The sequence below is a fragment of the Ornithorhynchus anatinus genome, chromosome 2, assembly GCF_004115215.2.
Source record: "Ornithorhynchus anatinus isolate Pmale09 chromosome 2, mOrnAna1.pri.v4, whole genome shotgun sequence".
In the NCBI taxonomy this organism is placed as follows: Eukaryota; Metazoa; Chordata; class Mammalia; order Monotremata; family Ornithorhynchidae; genus Ornithorhynchus; species Ornithorhynchus anatinus.
In genome coordinates this window covers 72,070,289-72,086,630 of record NC_041729.1, presented here as the reverse complement: position 1 = coordinate 72,086,630, position 16,342 = coordinate 72,070,289, and positions in this window count along the sequence as shown.

Here is a 16,342-nt window from a genome sequence, read left to right as displayed (position 1 = left end):
AGTATCGAATCCCAGTTTTCCAGTTGAGGAAGCTGAAGCACAGAGAGGTGAAGTGATTTGCCCAAGGGCACACAGCAAGCAATTGGAAGAGCTGTGATTAGAACCCAGGTCCTCTGACTCCCAGGCCCACACTTTTTCTACTAGGTTACGCTGCTTTTCACTCTTGGCTACAGTTGCTTGGTAGCACAGATGATCAAGACTTTAGCAGATTTGCCTTTTATTAATGGTAATTCAAGCAATCCCATGAGCTCATGAATTAGGGAACAAAGCTAGGTCAACTCTACCTTTAAGCATTCCTCCAGACAGGCCATTCCACTTTCCCCATCTGCATGCCAGCCCCAGTTTTGTTTTTGTCTCCCAATCAGGGGGTCTCTTTATTCAGTCCTTTGAAAAATGTAAATGGATGAATTTTGCTGCTGGTTCATATTACCTTTATTCCAAGAAGTGTTTGGCATAAACGACTGAATGACATGGAGGGTATGAAGGAGAAGATAGCTGGCGAACAGAGTGACCTCCACTGAACAAATGCAGAACTGAAGGGCTCAAGTGATTTATCCAAAATCATAGCATGGAGAAGGAATAAAATGCAATTCTTTCAGACCGTTCTGCCTCAAAAGGTGTTTCCAAATAATCTGCACAAGCAGAACAGATTGCACCCAGGTCTACTTTAATACATCATTTAGGTTTGGGCAAGGGTCCAGAGAGAGACTCTTTAGCCATATAAAAAACACGGTCCCTCACACTAAAGAGCTTATTTAAGAGTGAAACCATGTGGAACTCTAAAGAGATAATCCCCATTGTGGGGCTGCCCATACAAAAGCCTAGCACTGATAGGGATTAGCAGTGTACACATTTTTGGTTAGGTTTAGCACAATTAGCTCCTCAATCACAACAGCCAGAGTACCACTGTAGGTTGGGCTAAAAACCAGAATTCTGTGATGAGCTCCTGTTCTTCTCTTTCTAAATCAGCAGTTCAAGTTTGCTGCTGGAAGTGGCCAACAGCTTTCTTTTTTTAAACTGAAATTTGGAACAGCCCTAAATAGTACATCGAGGTCAATTTCTGCCTCTTGCTGTTTTGGAGGGAAAAAGTCAGGTTTGTGAGGGTGGAATCTGAACCATAATGATGAATTTCCACTTTGTTGATTTTACTACTTAGCCAAATGCAATTTTTTAAAAACTAAAGATAGCTGAATGGGAGAAATTTCCAACATTTAATTTAACCATAGTCCTGAGGCTGGAGCATTAAATATTTGGTGGGAAAGATTACTTATGGAATGGTTTTACATGGCTAGCTGGCTGGTCTCATGAATTATAAAATTTATCATAGAGCTTTGAGTGTTAGAAATCATTTGGAGAAGTCTTTTAATGTACCATTCCCTTTCAGGCAGAACATGGCTAAATCATCCCAGAAAGTTGAAAAGTCTATCTTGTTTTCCACGCTTCCAAAGAAACAATGTCTACAGCCTCCTATAGTAACCTAATCCCAAATACCAAGAACCCTTTTGATAAATCTCTTCCTTAAAATTTACTTATAATAATTCTGCTTGAGTTTATGGCAACACTTTAGGTTTTTTAAATGGTATTTGTTACTATGTGCAAGGCACTACACTAAGCACTGGAGTAGACATGAGTTAATCAGGTTGGACACAGTCCCTGTCCTGCATAGGGTTTATACTCTTAATTCCCATTTTACATATGAGGTAACTGAAGCACAGTTAAGAGAAGTTAAGTGATTTACCCAGGGTCACACAGCAGACAACTGGCAGAGTTGGGATTAGAACTCAGGACTTTGACTCCCAGGTCTGCACTCTATCCACTAGGCCAGCCTGCTGGTCCTATCTCTCTGGCTGCTCATTTTTAGTCTCTTTTGCAGATTCCTCCTCTGCCTCCCACCTCCTCACAGCCATGGCTTCAACTACCACTTCTGTGGAAATCTACATTTTCAGTTCTGATCTCTCTCATTTTCTGCACTCTCATATTTCCTTCTGCCTTAAGGACATCTCCACTTAACATGTCCCAATCAAAATTCCTCATCTTCTCACCCAAATCCTGTCATCCCCCTGACATTCCCATCACTGTAGACAGCTCTACCATCCTCCCTCCTCATATCAGACTGATAATTGCTCTCCCCCACTTGAAAGCCTTATTGAAGGCATAATTCCTTCAAGAAGCCTTCCCTGATTAAGCCCTCCTCTCCTGTTTTCCTGCACCCTTCTGAGCCCCTCTTACTTGTTCCTTCATTTATCCTCCCTCCCCTACCCAGGGCACATATGGCCCGCAACCTCGGTGTCATCTTTGACTCGGCTCTCTTATTCACCCCACACATCCATCCTGCCGGTCTCACCCTTATAATATCGCCAATATCCGCCCTTTCCTCTCTACCCAAATGGCTATCTTACTGTTACAGGCTCTCATAATATCCCGGCTGGATTGTTGTGTCAGCCTTCGCTCTGATCTCCCTTCCTCCTCCCTCTCCCTCTATTCTTCACTCCGCTGCCTGGCTCATCTTCCTGCAGAAATGCTCTGGGCATGTCACTCCCCTTCTTAAAAACCTCCAGTGGTTGCCTAACAACCTCTGCACAAAACAAAAACTTCTTACTCTAGGCTTCAAGGCTCTCCATCACCTTTCCCCCTCTACCTCTCCTCCCTTCTCTCTTTCCACTGCCCGCTCCGCTCCTCTGCCGCCCACCTCCTCACTGTCCCCTGTTCTTATCTATCCCGCCGTCGACCCCTGGGCCACATCCTCCCGTGGTCCTGGAATGCTCTCCCTCCTCACCTCCGCCAAACTAATACTCTTCCCTTCTTCAAAACCCTACTTAGAGCTCACCTCCTCCAAGAGGCCTTCCCAGACTGAGCTCCCCCTTTTCCCTCTGCTCCCCCTCTACTCCCCCCTTCACCTCCCCTCCGCTAAGCCCTCTTTTCCCTCCTTTCCCTCTGCTCCTCCCCCTCTCCCTTCCCCTCAGCACTGTACTCATCCGCTCAACTGTATATATTTTCATTACCCTATCTATTTTGTTAATGAGATGTACATCACCTTGATTTTATTTAGTTGCTATTGTTTTAATGAGATGTTCATCCCCTTCATTCTATTTATTTTTGCTATTGTTTTTGTCTGTCTCCCCCGATTAGACTGTAAGCCCATCAAAGGGCAGGGACTGTCTCTATCTGTTACCGATTTGTATTCATTCATTCATTCAATAGTATTTATTGAGCGCTTACTATGTGCAGAGCACTGTACTAAGTGCTTGGAATGAACAAGTCGGCAACAGATAGAGACAGTCCCTGCTGTTTGACGGGCTTACAGTCTAATCGGGGGAGACGGACAGACAAGATTTGTACATTCCAAGTGTTTAGTACAGTGCTCTACACATAGTAAGCTCTCAATAAATACTATTGAATGAATTGAATGAATGAATATATCTGTAATTTATCTATTTATATTAATGTCTTTCTCCTCCTCTACACTGTGAGCTCATTGTGGGCAGGAATGTGTCTGTGTGTTGTTATATTGTACTCCATTTAATGTTTAGTACAGTGCTTTGCACACAGTCAGAACTCAATAAATGAAATTGAATGAATGAATGAAAGGAGTGAAGTGTGTGGGCTGAGTTGTAGTAGGAGTGTAGTGAGGTGAGCTAAGAGGAGACAAGGTGATTGAGTGCTTTAATGCTGTTGGTAAGGGGTTTCTGTTTGATGCAGAGGTGGATGGGCAACCATTAGAGGTTCTTGAGGAGTGGGGAAACATGAATTGAATAGTTTTGAAGAAAAATGATCCAGGCAGCAGTGTGAAGTATGGACTGGAGTGAGGTGAGAAAGGAGGCAGGGAGGTCAGAAAAGAAGCTGATAGAGTACTCAAGGTGGGATAAAATAAGGGCTTGGGTTAATGTGGTTCTAGTTTGGATGGAGAGGAAAGCGTGGATTTTAGTGATGTTAAGATTGAACCAATAGCAATTGGTGACAGACTGAATATTTGGGTTGAATGAGAGAGATGAGTCAAGGATAATGCCAATGTAATGAGCTTGTGAGACAGGAAGGATGGTGGTGCTGTCCACAGTGATGGGAAAGTGAGCATGAAGTCAGGATTTGGGTGTGAAGATAAGTTCATTTTTAGCCATATTAAGTTTGAGGTGATGGGAGGACATCCAAGTAGAATGTCTTAACAGCAGGAGGAAATGCGAGACTGCAGAGAGGGAGAATGATCAGGCTGGAGATAGAGATTTAGGTGTCATCAAACATAAAGGTGATAATTAAAGTCATGTGAGCAAATGAGTTTTATCTAGGGAGTGGGTGTAGATGGAGAAAATAAGGCGACCCAGAACAGAGCTTTGAGGGGCACCGACAGGGGATGGGAGGCAGGAGGATCCCAGGAAAGAGACTGAGAACATTAGCTCCTCTAAACCTAACCTTTTCACTGTACCTCCATCTCATCTATCTCGCTGCCGATGTCTTGCCCAAATCCTCCATCTGCCCTGGAATGCCCTCACTCTTCATATCTGACAATTACTCTCTCCAGCTTCAAAGCCTATTGAAGGTGCATATCTTCTGAGAGGCCTTCCCTGACTGTCCTCCTTTCCTCTTCTCCCACTCCCTTCTGAGTCACCCTGACTTGCTCCTTTTATTATCCACTCTCCCAGCCCCACAGCACTTATGTACATATCTGTAATTTTATTAATAAATATTAATATCTGTGTCCCTCGCTAAACTGTAAGCTCGATGAGGGCAGAGCATGTGGCTGTCATGTTTTTGTACTTTAGTCTCCCAAGTGCTTAGGACTGTGCTCTGAGAAGCAGTGTGGCTCAGTGGAAAGAGCACAGGCTTGGGAGTCACAGGTTGTGGGTTCTAATCCTGGGTTTGCCACTTATCAGCTGTGTGACTTTGAGCAAGGCACTTAACTTCTCTGTGCCTCAGTTGCCTCATCTGGAAAATGGGGATTAAGACTGTGAGCCCCTTGTGGGACAACCTGTTTACCTTGTATCTACCCAGCACTTAGAAGAGTGCTTGGCACATAGTAAGTGCTTAACAAATACTAAAATTATCATTATTATTATTATTTATAAAAACATTTGAATGACTGACCTTGATCTTGTCTATCTCCCTGCTGACTTCTTACCCATGTCTTGTCTCTGGTATGGAGCTTCCACCCTCTGTTGGAACTTCCACCCTCTGCATATCTGAAAGATGAAAGCTTTCCCCACCTTCAAAGCCTTACTGAAGGCACATCCACTCCAAGAGATCTTCTCTGACTTAATGGATTAGTGGAAAGAGCATGGGCTTGGGAGTCAGGGGACATGGGTTTTAATCCTGGATCCACTGCTTGTCTGCTATGTGACCTTGGGCAAGCCACTAAACTTCTCTGTGCCTCAATTACCTCATCTCTAAAATGGGGATTAAGACTGGGAGCCCCATGTGGGACAACCTGATTATCCTGTATCTACCCCAGTGCTTAGACCAGTGCTTGGCATATAGGAAGCTCTTAACAAATACCATAATTATTTATTATTATTATTATTATTAAACTCTCTCATCCCACTCTCTTCTGTTTCCTCCTTGGCTTCACAGTGCTTGGCATATAGGAAGCTCTTAACAAATACCATAATTATTTATTATTATTATTATTATTAAACTCTCTCATCCCACTCTCTTCTGTTTCCTCCTTGGCTTCACTGACAGCAAAATAAGATTAATAATCAGCTCATATCTTTGTGTCTGACTCTAGAGAAAGTCATCAGTATGTAGCAGCTCTTGGATATGTATCGCCAAGGAGTTCTGTTATGTGTGTAGCCTGCTGAATGGCAAAAAAAAAAAAAAGCTTTTTAATGGTTTAGTGAATCTGCTGTCAGGTTCAGGCTCCTCATTGCATCCTCAAACACAGCATCACAGAATAGGTTGAGCAGTACTGGACCAAGACTCAGTTAATAATAATGATGGCATTTGTTAAGCGCTTACTATGTGCAAAGCACTGTTCTAAGCGCTGGAGAGGATACAAGGTGATCAGGTTGTCCCACATGGGGCTCACAGTCTTAATCCCCATTTTACAGATGAGGTAATTGAGGCACAGAGAAGTTAAGTGACTTGCCCAAAGTCACACAGCTGAAAAGCAGCTGAGCTGAGATTTGAACCCATGACCTCTGACTCCCAAGCCCATGCTCTTTCCACTGAGTCACGCTGCTTCTCTAATCTCATTCTGGTCATAGGGAAGCACTAAGTCCAGGTCGTATTCAATCAGCCTTGCTTTGGAGCATCTAAATTGGCTCGCTTGTTGCCAAACCTCTGGCCTGTTGAAGGTGGTCTAGTTTCCTTGCTTTGTAGCCACAAATAAGGGCTTCACATGAAGTTGAATAAAGGCCTTAGGAGTCCTATGTTCTGTATCAGTCAACTGTATTTATTGAGTACTTATCATGTGCAGAGCCTTGTATTAGGACCTTGGAGGAGCATGGTATAACTAAGTTAGTAGACATTTTCCCTGCCCATAAGGAGCTTCTTGCCTAGAGGGGAGACAGACATATAAATTATGGATGTGTGCATAAGTACTGAGAGTGGGGTAAATAAAGTTTACAAATCCAAGTGTAAGGGCATTTCACCTACTGTATGTAGGAGGAGGAAGGCTGCCTATGTGACTTTTCAAGTGATCGGTTAGCTATAGGAAGGCTTTGGACATTCAATATTTTTTCTTAGACACAGCCCAAAGTGTTGTTATTTGCTATTCCTTTATTCAGCCTAATTTAAAGAAATTCATTTGACTTGTCTGATAATACTTATACCGGTAACTGTTCCTCTTGCCAGATTATATTATTTCTTCGAAGTTGCATCCCAAGTATTATGTTAAAATTAAATGATATGGACTAAAGCCTTGCTTATCATATGAGCTAAATCGGGCTTGTATATTAAGACAAATTGCCAGACGAGAGCTTTGGATTTGTTTTTTTCAAGCATGGAGGCTACTGTGCAAAATTGTGATTTTCAGACATCATATGGATGCACTTTATTTTAGGAATTCAGCTTTAACTGATATGACATACCTTTTAATTGAAGTAATGTTTTGCTTTACTCCTTTGGATTAAAAAGCTATTTCTAAATGTCAGTTAATAGGTTTCAGTGAAAGCGATGTATTAAATGTTGTGTACTTAGTTTAAATCTAACTGGGAAACTAAACATTAAAGTAGCAGGAAAAAAATCTATAGTGGTCTAATTTGAATTATATGTTCTTCTCACCGAGTATAATTGCTATTGACTGCCTAAAGCAGTATTCCCCAAGTCATGAATAATCATAAAAGATTACAATTTGGCACGAGAAGAGAGGTAAGGAAACCCATCAAAAAGAGAAAGAAAAAAACCCACACCAAACAAGACTACTTTATTACCTCGCAAAACAGACTCTGCAATAATCGACTGTAGCACATTCTTATTCTAGATGATATTGCATTTTTAGAGGGCTGGCATTTCACCATGGAGTGATGCTCACTTGTTACAGAAAATGCATTTAAAGAAGGAAATTTTAGTACTCTCTCCAGCCCTTTTATTAAATAAGCTCTCATTTCAGTATTTTCAGATGTCTAGTTCCTCCTTGGAATATTGTATTTGCAGCTCCACAGGGTGGGATTCATCCCATAAGTGCATGTTCAGAAAAAGTTCATAGTCAAATAAAAGAAGCAATGCATTTTAAATGACACCTGTGACAGTTGGTAAAACATAATAATTGTGGTATTAAGCACTTATTATGTGCCAGATACTGTACTAAGCGCTCAAATGTGATCACTAAATTGCCTGGCACATGAATTTGCCATGTTTTTAGCATCTTGTTCCTTTGAAGACTTTGGCTTAATCTCCTGTTCTTCATAATATGATATAGTCACTTAGGAGAACAAACCATTCAAATGGGCTTGGTGATTAGTTGTAAATCTGTGCACTGTCCTTAGTCAACTTTTTTTTTTCTAGTCATGAAATCAAGTTTGTCAGTTAAATGCAGTAAGCTTTCCAATACAAGCAGTCTGTTTTGTGCAGTGAAAACGTCTACACTGGAGAAACCTAAGGCCAGGGTGAGCCAATTTCACAGTAGTCATTGGAGATAGCTCACTTGTTAGACACACTAAAATAGGGGCCATTTGATGTTACTATAACTATCAATCAGTAATATTTAGTGAGCACTTTCTTTGAGTAGACCATTTTACTGAGTCAGCCAATCGTATTTAAGAGTTTATTGTGAGCAGAGCACTGTACTAACCACTTGGGAGAGTACCATATAACAGTATAATAATAATTACAATAGTAATAATAGTGCTTGTTAAATGCTTACTAAGTGCCAGGCACTGTGCTAAGCTCTGGGATAGATACAAGGTTATTGGGTTGGACACAGTCCTTGTCCCACATAGAGCTCCCAGTCTTACTCCCCATTTTACAGATGAGGTAACTGGGGCCCAGAGAAGTTATGTGACATGTCCAAGGTCACACAGCAGACATGTGGCAGAGCTGGGATTAAAACCCAGGTCCTTCCGACTCCCAGACCCATGCTTTATCCAACTATGTCATACTGCTTTGATTGTGTATAACAAACCCATTCCCTGCCCACAAGGAGCTTACAGTCAAGAGGGGAAGACAGACATTAATATAAAAAAAAAATTACAGAGAAGAACATAAGTGCTGTGGGGCTGGGATAGGGGATGAAGCACTTGGGAGAATATAGTACAGTAGAATTGATAGTCATGATCCCTGCCCTCAAGGAACTTACAATCTAGAGAAGCAGCGTGGCTCAGTGGAAAGAGCCTGGGCTTGGGAGTCAGAGGTCATGAGTTCTATTCCTGGCTCTGCCACTTGCCAGCTGTGTGACTTTGGGCAAGTCACTTAACTTCTCTGTGCCTCAGTTCCCTCATCTGTAAAATGGGGGTTAAAACTGTGAGCCCCACGTGGGACAACTTGATCACCTTGTATCCTCCAGCACTTAGAACAGTGCTTTGCACATAGTAAGCGCTTAACAAATACCACTATTTTAGTGAGGAATTATGTGGTAATTCAGCCTGAAAGGGCTAAAGAGTGTTAGTTTGGGACTGTGCAGACCATTACTACCCCAGTGATAGTTTGTTCACATATTTGCCTTTTAATTGGTCTTGGACCTGCAGTCCAGGGTGTAGGTGGTTTTGCATTATTGTTGTCCTGCTACTGTCTGTCTGTCTGGTCTCTGAAGAATTTCCTGTACCACTCAAGCTAGGTGGGGTGACACTACTTGAGAGTGGATGCTGGCCTGGAATGCCTTTTGTGCATCAGACGGGCTTGACAGCACTTCTCTTGGGATGGATTGGGAGGCAGGGGTTGTAATTCATGATTGTAAAAACATAAATCTAACATTCATGGCCCGATACTCTCTGGTGTAGGATTGGCCCAAGCTGTAGATCCACTGGGCAAACCCAGAAAACAAAGCAGTAAACTCATCCTGGGGGAAATATGCCTGGTTATACTGACACAGCAGAGGTTTGGGGATGGTTTAGTTTCTATGAGTAACAAGTTCAATTTAGGCATCACAAATAAGGTGACAAAAGTCCAACCTCTCTGTTGACCATCCGATTATTGCCTCATTTACTGGGTCACCTATGTGCTGCTTCCAAGGAAACAGATATCTCTCACAACTGGGAAGTCCCAGTCATAATAACTCCAAGTTCTGTGGCCCATGGGAACATGAGTTGGATGGTTGTCATCAAAGTCCCAGGAGGTAGCTCAGAAAAGGAAATCATGATGAATAGTATTTGCATCCTTTGTTAACCAGAGAAGGGACTGTGGAATAAGGAGACTCTCTTCTCAGTTCTCAGATTAAAAAAAAGTCACGGGCCTGGGAATCAGAAGGTCATGAGTTGTAATCCTGGCTCTGCCACTTGTCTGCTGTGTGACCTTGGACAAGTCACTAACTTCTCTGTGCCTCAGTTACCTCATCTGTAAAATGGAGATGGAGAATGTGAGCCCCACATGGGACAGGGACTGTATCTACCCCAGCACTTAGTGCAGTGCTTAGTACATAGTAAGCACTTAACAGACACCATAATTATTATTATTATTGCACGATGGAAAGCTACCACTAGAAGGTTTAACCAGTCTGTGCCAGTGTGGTGCCCAAATAGGGAGAGATATTTGCAGTATTTTTATTTTTCCTCTTCACCTCTCCATGTTTCTTGTGTAAGAGAGAAGTAATTAATACTTTTAAAGCATGGTATTTGTTCATTCAATTTATTGAGTCAGTAATGTGTTGTGGTAAAGACCTATGCAGAATCATGCTCCAAAAACAGTTTTCATCTACAATTTTTTTTAATGGTATTTGTTAAGAATTACTTTGTGCCAGGGACTGTACTAAACTCTGGGATTACTTACAAGCTAATCAGGTTGAGCACAATCCATGTTCCACATTGGGTTTAGAGTCTTAATCCCCATTTTACAGATATAACTAGTTATATACCAGGCATTTATCCAAATGACCAAGACCACAGTTCAGTTTATATATATACATATGTATATATATATAATCTTATATATTATAAATATATTTTGGGAGGAGATATTTTTAAGCACTATGTTAAACACAGTTCTAAGAACTGGGGTACATAGAAGTTAATCAGTTTGGACAGAGTCCCTATCCAACATAGGGCTCACAGTCTAAGTAGAAGAGAGAGCAGGTATTTAATCCTCTGAGGTACAGAGAAGTTGTGATTTGCCCAAGGTCACATAGCAAGCAGTCGGCAGAGTGGGGATTAGAATCCAGGTCCTCTGGATTCCAATTTTAAATAATTGGGTCAAATTGCAGAGTACTCAGTTCTGCATTTATAAAACCTAACCAAATCGTGTCTAATTTTCTGGCCAAATTTGTCAGTGTAAATTCATTTTTAAGAAAAAATTGAACAATTGGAAATCTTAAATTTAAGTTCTTGGGTAGATAACACATTTTATATTGATATGAACTACTTCATTGCATAGATTGGGATCTCTCCAAGAAGAGTTTGAATGTTCTGATTTTATTTTGTAGTTCTCCAGAAAATCATTGCTGGGGTTTTGAGGAAGCTGAATAGGAGAAGGGAGATTAAGAGAGTAAGGGAAAAATGGAAAGCATTTGGGCATGTTTTGTTGAACTTCTTCCCTTCAATAATGTAAAACCTTAGTCCCCATACTTCAGTGGCAGTCAGAATAAAGAAATGTGCATGATAGTCATGTCCAAATCAAGTCTTATATGAAAGGGCAAAAGGAGAAAGGTAAGTCCTCATTTATGATTCCACAACACATAAACAGTAGAAAACATGGCAAGGATTCATAAGTACGTTAAGAGGATATGAGGGAAATACCAAAAGGGAGAGGTTATAGGCTAACTGAATTAAGAATTTCAAACTGTCAGCAGGATGAGGTGCATCCTTATGGAGGGTCTTCCTGGTTTAGAAATATTCTGGGTTTCAAGATGAAGAGTATCTGAATGTTGACCTTTAGGGGTCATTCTTGATCATCTCCTATCAGCTACTGGATAGTACTGACAGATATATAGAATGGGACCATTCAGTGCAGATATTTTCTGGATCAAAGGTTGGATCTCTTTGTAGAAGGTAATTTTATTTAGTGGTTTCCCATTTTGTTTATGCAGAGAGAGTTGGCTAAAACATACCTTTAATGTGTGGAGTGTTGTCTAGGTGCAAAGGCTTCACAAAGAAGAGCACAGAAGGAGGCAGTGCTTAAAACAGACACAGGCCCAGCATGGGACAAGAACTCCTGGCCTCCAAGGATCTAGCTTTACATTAAGCAGCCTGGAACCATATGCTGATACCATGTTGACCTTTTTAGCCACATTCACATACAGAAATAGGACCTTGCCATCAATAGTATCTCCTCCTAATCTGGAGAACATATTCGTTCAAATTATAATATATATACATATGTTCATGATTATATGTACCAGCTATATATATATATCTGTAAATATGCACACACATATATGCATATATGTGTGTATGTGCATACATATATATATTAACAGCTACTTGCATTAGAGGTTTGGACAAGATATGAGGGTAAGGCAAGAGAATGCTGGATGATAAATCGATTTCTCAATCAAATGCCTGGAAAAAATAGCTAAAACACACTTGGGCTCCTTTAAATAAAAACAGCTAAACCAAAAAAAAAGACAAAACTGCATTTTTTTTTTGATATTGCTATAGCCAAGACACTGTGAGGAATTTATCATTGTTCTTATTTATTCCAATGTCTTGGGCAGCTTCATTGGGATCACTTTGAGAAATGATCATTGGGGTAATTCATTGCTCAGATTCTTCTTTAAGAGAAGTTAGCCTTAATAAGCAAAATGTCATAGCATTCTAGAAATTTTCATTTTAGTTTTCAATATTCTTCTGTGCTTTGTCCCATTAATTTTACAATAAAGTTCTATATGAAGTGAATTGAGTTCACTTAAATTGGTTCTGTAGCCATTTGCCTCTTGGAAATTCTTTGGGGAAATTTGACAGGGGACAGAATTGTCAAATTTCCTCCTCTTTCAAGATTTTTTTTTTGTTACCAAATATACAGAATTTTCCAATTCCTTCCTCTTTCAAGATTTATTTTTTTGGTTACCAAATATATGCCTTCCCCTCCAACACCCTTTTTTTCAAGCAAGGTTTTGTCTGATAAGGTTTAGACTTCTGAATCAATGCTTATACAAGTGGAAGGGGGAGGGTGAGCAGAAGGGGTTGTAAAAAACCTGTGACGTGGACAAGATTATGTTAAATTAAAGGATTACTGCTTGGAAGTGAGATGACACTCCATGCCTAACAGCCATTTCTTTGAAGCCCTTCTCCTCCACAGTCCCTCACTCAAGGTACTGGCCCTTTGCTGACATAATGTAAATACCTCACTTAATTTTTGGGTTCATCAAATGTTGGTTTTATTTTATTCATTTTTTTGTCTGCAGGCTCTTAAATCAACGTGACACCATTTTACCTGCTTTTAAAAGGCAGGAGACTGCTTTGGTTTGTGCAGCACCTAACAAAATGTGACTCATCTGATGCTTAGCATGAATGCTTTTGGTAATAACTAAATGATATTTCACAGTGGTCTGTGATTCTTGGTTTGTGTGAAAAACATTAAGGGTTTTGCAGCAACAATTCTAAAACATTTTTATGTAAAACGTTTGCAGTCAACTGTTGAGTTTTGGTTTGGCGTAAGCAAAGTCCAAGGTGTGTTGTGAAATGTTGTGATTCTCTGACTAGATGTGCCATACTCCACGTTCACAGCCTCACAATGATAAAGCTAAAGAAAGGTATGAGGGTTGGTGTTAATCCCTGTGGTGCATAAAATACCTGGGATGTTATATTTCAAAGAGTGTGTTAATGCTGTGTTAATGCTTGAAATATAATTCTCCCCAGTGATGTGATATTCTGGAGCAAGTATCCTCTGCCAGGAAAAGGGTTAAGAGCTGACTAACAGAATCTGTACATGGGCTATGGAGGAACTTACGCACATTAATAATAGAAGCCCTGCTTTAAAATTGACCTTGTATCTGAGAGATATGCACTTGTATCATTACCAATTAATGTGTTAGGTAACATAGCTCATACTTAGAAAGCAACAAGGAGGAGTACTGTAAATGATATTCACACATCTTAATTAGTGTCATTAATAGTTCTCCTGCCATCTTTCATAACAGCAGTGGCATTAACGGGCAAGAGCGGTGTCGCAAGCCAGCCCGGGAACTCAAATTGGAAGCCAAGTCTTAAAAGTGGTTTTAAGTTATGGTGCCTACATGGCTAGAATGTTTCCCTCGGGTCCCTTCCTAACTGCAGGGACCTTCGGAAACAATCAGCCACTGGATCGAGACTTGAATGAAGTAATGGAGTTTCAGGGACCACATTATTGTCGTTGTGTTAAATCACATGCTGGGCAAATATAAAAAGCAGATTCTGAAAATGAATTACTGATCCCTCTTATTGGCCAAGGATCAGCATGCCACAGTGGCAAAGCTTTGGCATAATCTTTCAACCAATCATTGTACTTATGGGTGCCTACTGTGTGCAGGGATTTATACTGAGCACTTGGAGAGTGCATCAGAAGCACAAGACACAGTCCCTGCCCTCAAGGGACTTTAAAATCTAATGGGAGAGACAGGAAGACGTAAATTATTTGCAGGAAGACCCACGAAGATGTAACATTTGGTAGCATGAATATGCCAAGATAGAGTTGCTGAATAAATGATTGAATCTACAATTGAAGGCATACATGTATGTAAAATAATGAACGTGGTTTGGTTGACATGTTATACTGTATTGGGGTTTAATCAGGGATGGCTTCTAGGAGGAGGTGTGATTTTTTTTTTAGGGCGCCTTTGAAGATGGGGAGAGCGGTGTTCTGGCAGGCTTGAATTGCAACACAGTTTTGGGGAGACAATTAGTAAAATAACAGGTAGCATGATAGTACAGGAATTTACCTTAGTCAATTTCAGGTGCTGATTTGAGCCAGTACTTCCATAGTTTGTCCAATATTTATGCAGCAGTGTACAAAGTTTGATGGTATGTTTTCTGGAGCTCAGAGAGGTCAATGGGGCAAGTACAATCATCTGAGTTAAAGCTGGGCCAGAAGAGAAAAACAAAGAGACAGAATGAGTTAGAAAGAATGAGAATGAGGCCAAAACATAGTCTGCTAGAAGATCATAGTGTTCCTCTGTTTCCCCAGTCCAGGAATGGGCAACTATTACTTTTGCCCTGGGCCCCATTAGGACTCATCTTTCTGCCTTGACCCCACCCAAGGGGGCTCACCTGTCTTATAGCCTACCCTATCCTCCTTTACCCTGCCACCCTCCTCCATCCAAGTACCTGCAAATTTCTTGCCCATATTGAAGTGTGTGTTTTTTAAAATTTTTTCAAAAGCCCAATTGCACTTTCAGCCCCCTGTTCCCTCTCCTCTTTTCCTCTTCCTCCTTCTCATTCTCTCTTGGTCTCCTGCGGGGTTGGCAGGCAGGAGAGTGAAGTATGGACTGGAATGGAGAGCAACAAGAGACAGGGAGGTCAGCAAGGAGGCTGATGCAGTAGTCAAGGCAGAGTATGATAAGTGCTTGGAGCAGCATAGTAGCAGTTTGGATGGATAATAATTATTATTATTATTGTGGTATCTATCCTACACGGGGCTCACAGTCTCAGTCCCCCTTTTACAGATGAGGTAACTGAGGCACAGAGAAGTGAAATGACTTGCCCCAGGCCACACAGCAGACAAGTGGTAGAGTGAGGATTAGAAGCCATGACTTTCTGACTCCCAGCCCGTGCTCTGAGAGGAAAGGGTGGATTTTAGAGATATTGTGAAGGAAGAACCAATAGGATCACATGAAAGATTGAATATGTGGATTAAATGAGAGGGATGAACTGAGATTAATGCCAATGTAACAGGCTTGTGCAATACAAATAATTGTGTACAGTGGTAGGAAAGATGGGGGAGGATAGGATTTGTATGGGAAAATGAGAACTAATGATTTGTATATATTTAGTTCAAGGAATCGGAAGGGAACCCAGATGGAGATGTCTCAAAGGCAGGAGGAAATGCAAGATTGTAGAAAAGGAGAGAGGTCATGGATGGAGAGGTAAATTAGGGAATCATCAACATAGACATGGCAGGGTGTGAGCCCATTGTGGGCAGGGATCGTCTCCCTTTATTAACTGAATTGTATTTTCCAAGTGCTTAGTGCAGTGCTCTGCACACAGTAGGCATTCAGTAAATATGATTGAATGAAGTGAATTACGGAATCATCGAGATAGACATGGCAGTTGAAGTCATGGCGACAAATGACTTCTCCAAGGGAGTGGACTCCTGCTGTTAGAGGATTCATTCATTCAATAGTATTTAGTGTACTGTACTAAGCTCTTGGGAAACTATAATACAGCAATAAACAGACACATTCCCTACCCACAACAAGCTTACAGTTTAGAGGAGAGCAGAGACAGACATTAATATAAATAAATGATAGATACATAAGTGCTATGGGGTTGGGAGGGGGAAGAACAAAGGGAGCAAGTGAGGAGGATGCAGAAGGGAGTGGGAGAAGAGGAAAGGGGGACTTAGTTAAGGAAAGCCTCTTGGAGGAGAGGATGGGAGGCAGAAGAGAAGCCTTAGAAAGATACTGAGGACGAGTGGTCAGAGCCACAGAAGGAGAACCAGGAGGGGACGGTGTCCATGAAGCCCAAGTTGGATAATGTTTACAAAAGAAGGAGATGGTCCACAGGGTCAAAAGCAGCTGAGGGGCTGAGAAGGATGAGTATGGACTTGAGGCCATTGGATTTGTCAAGAAGCTTGTTGATGATCTTAGGGCAGATTCCTTGAAGTGAAGGGGGCAGAAGTCAGTTTGGAAGGG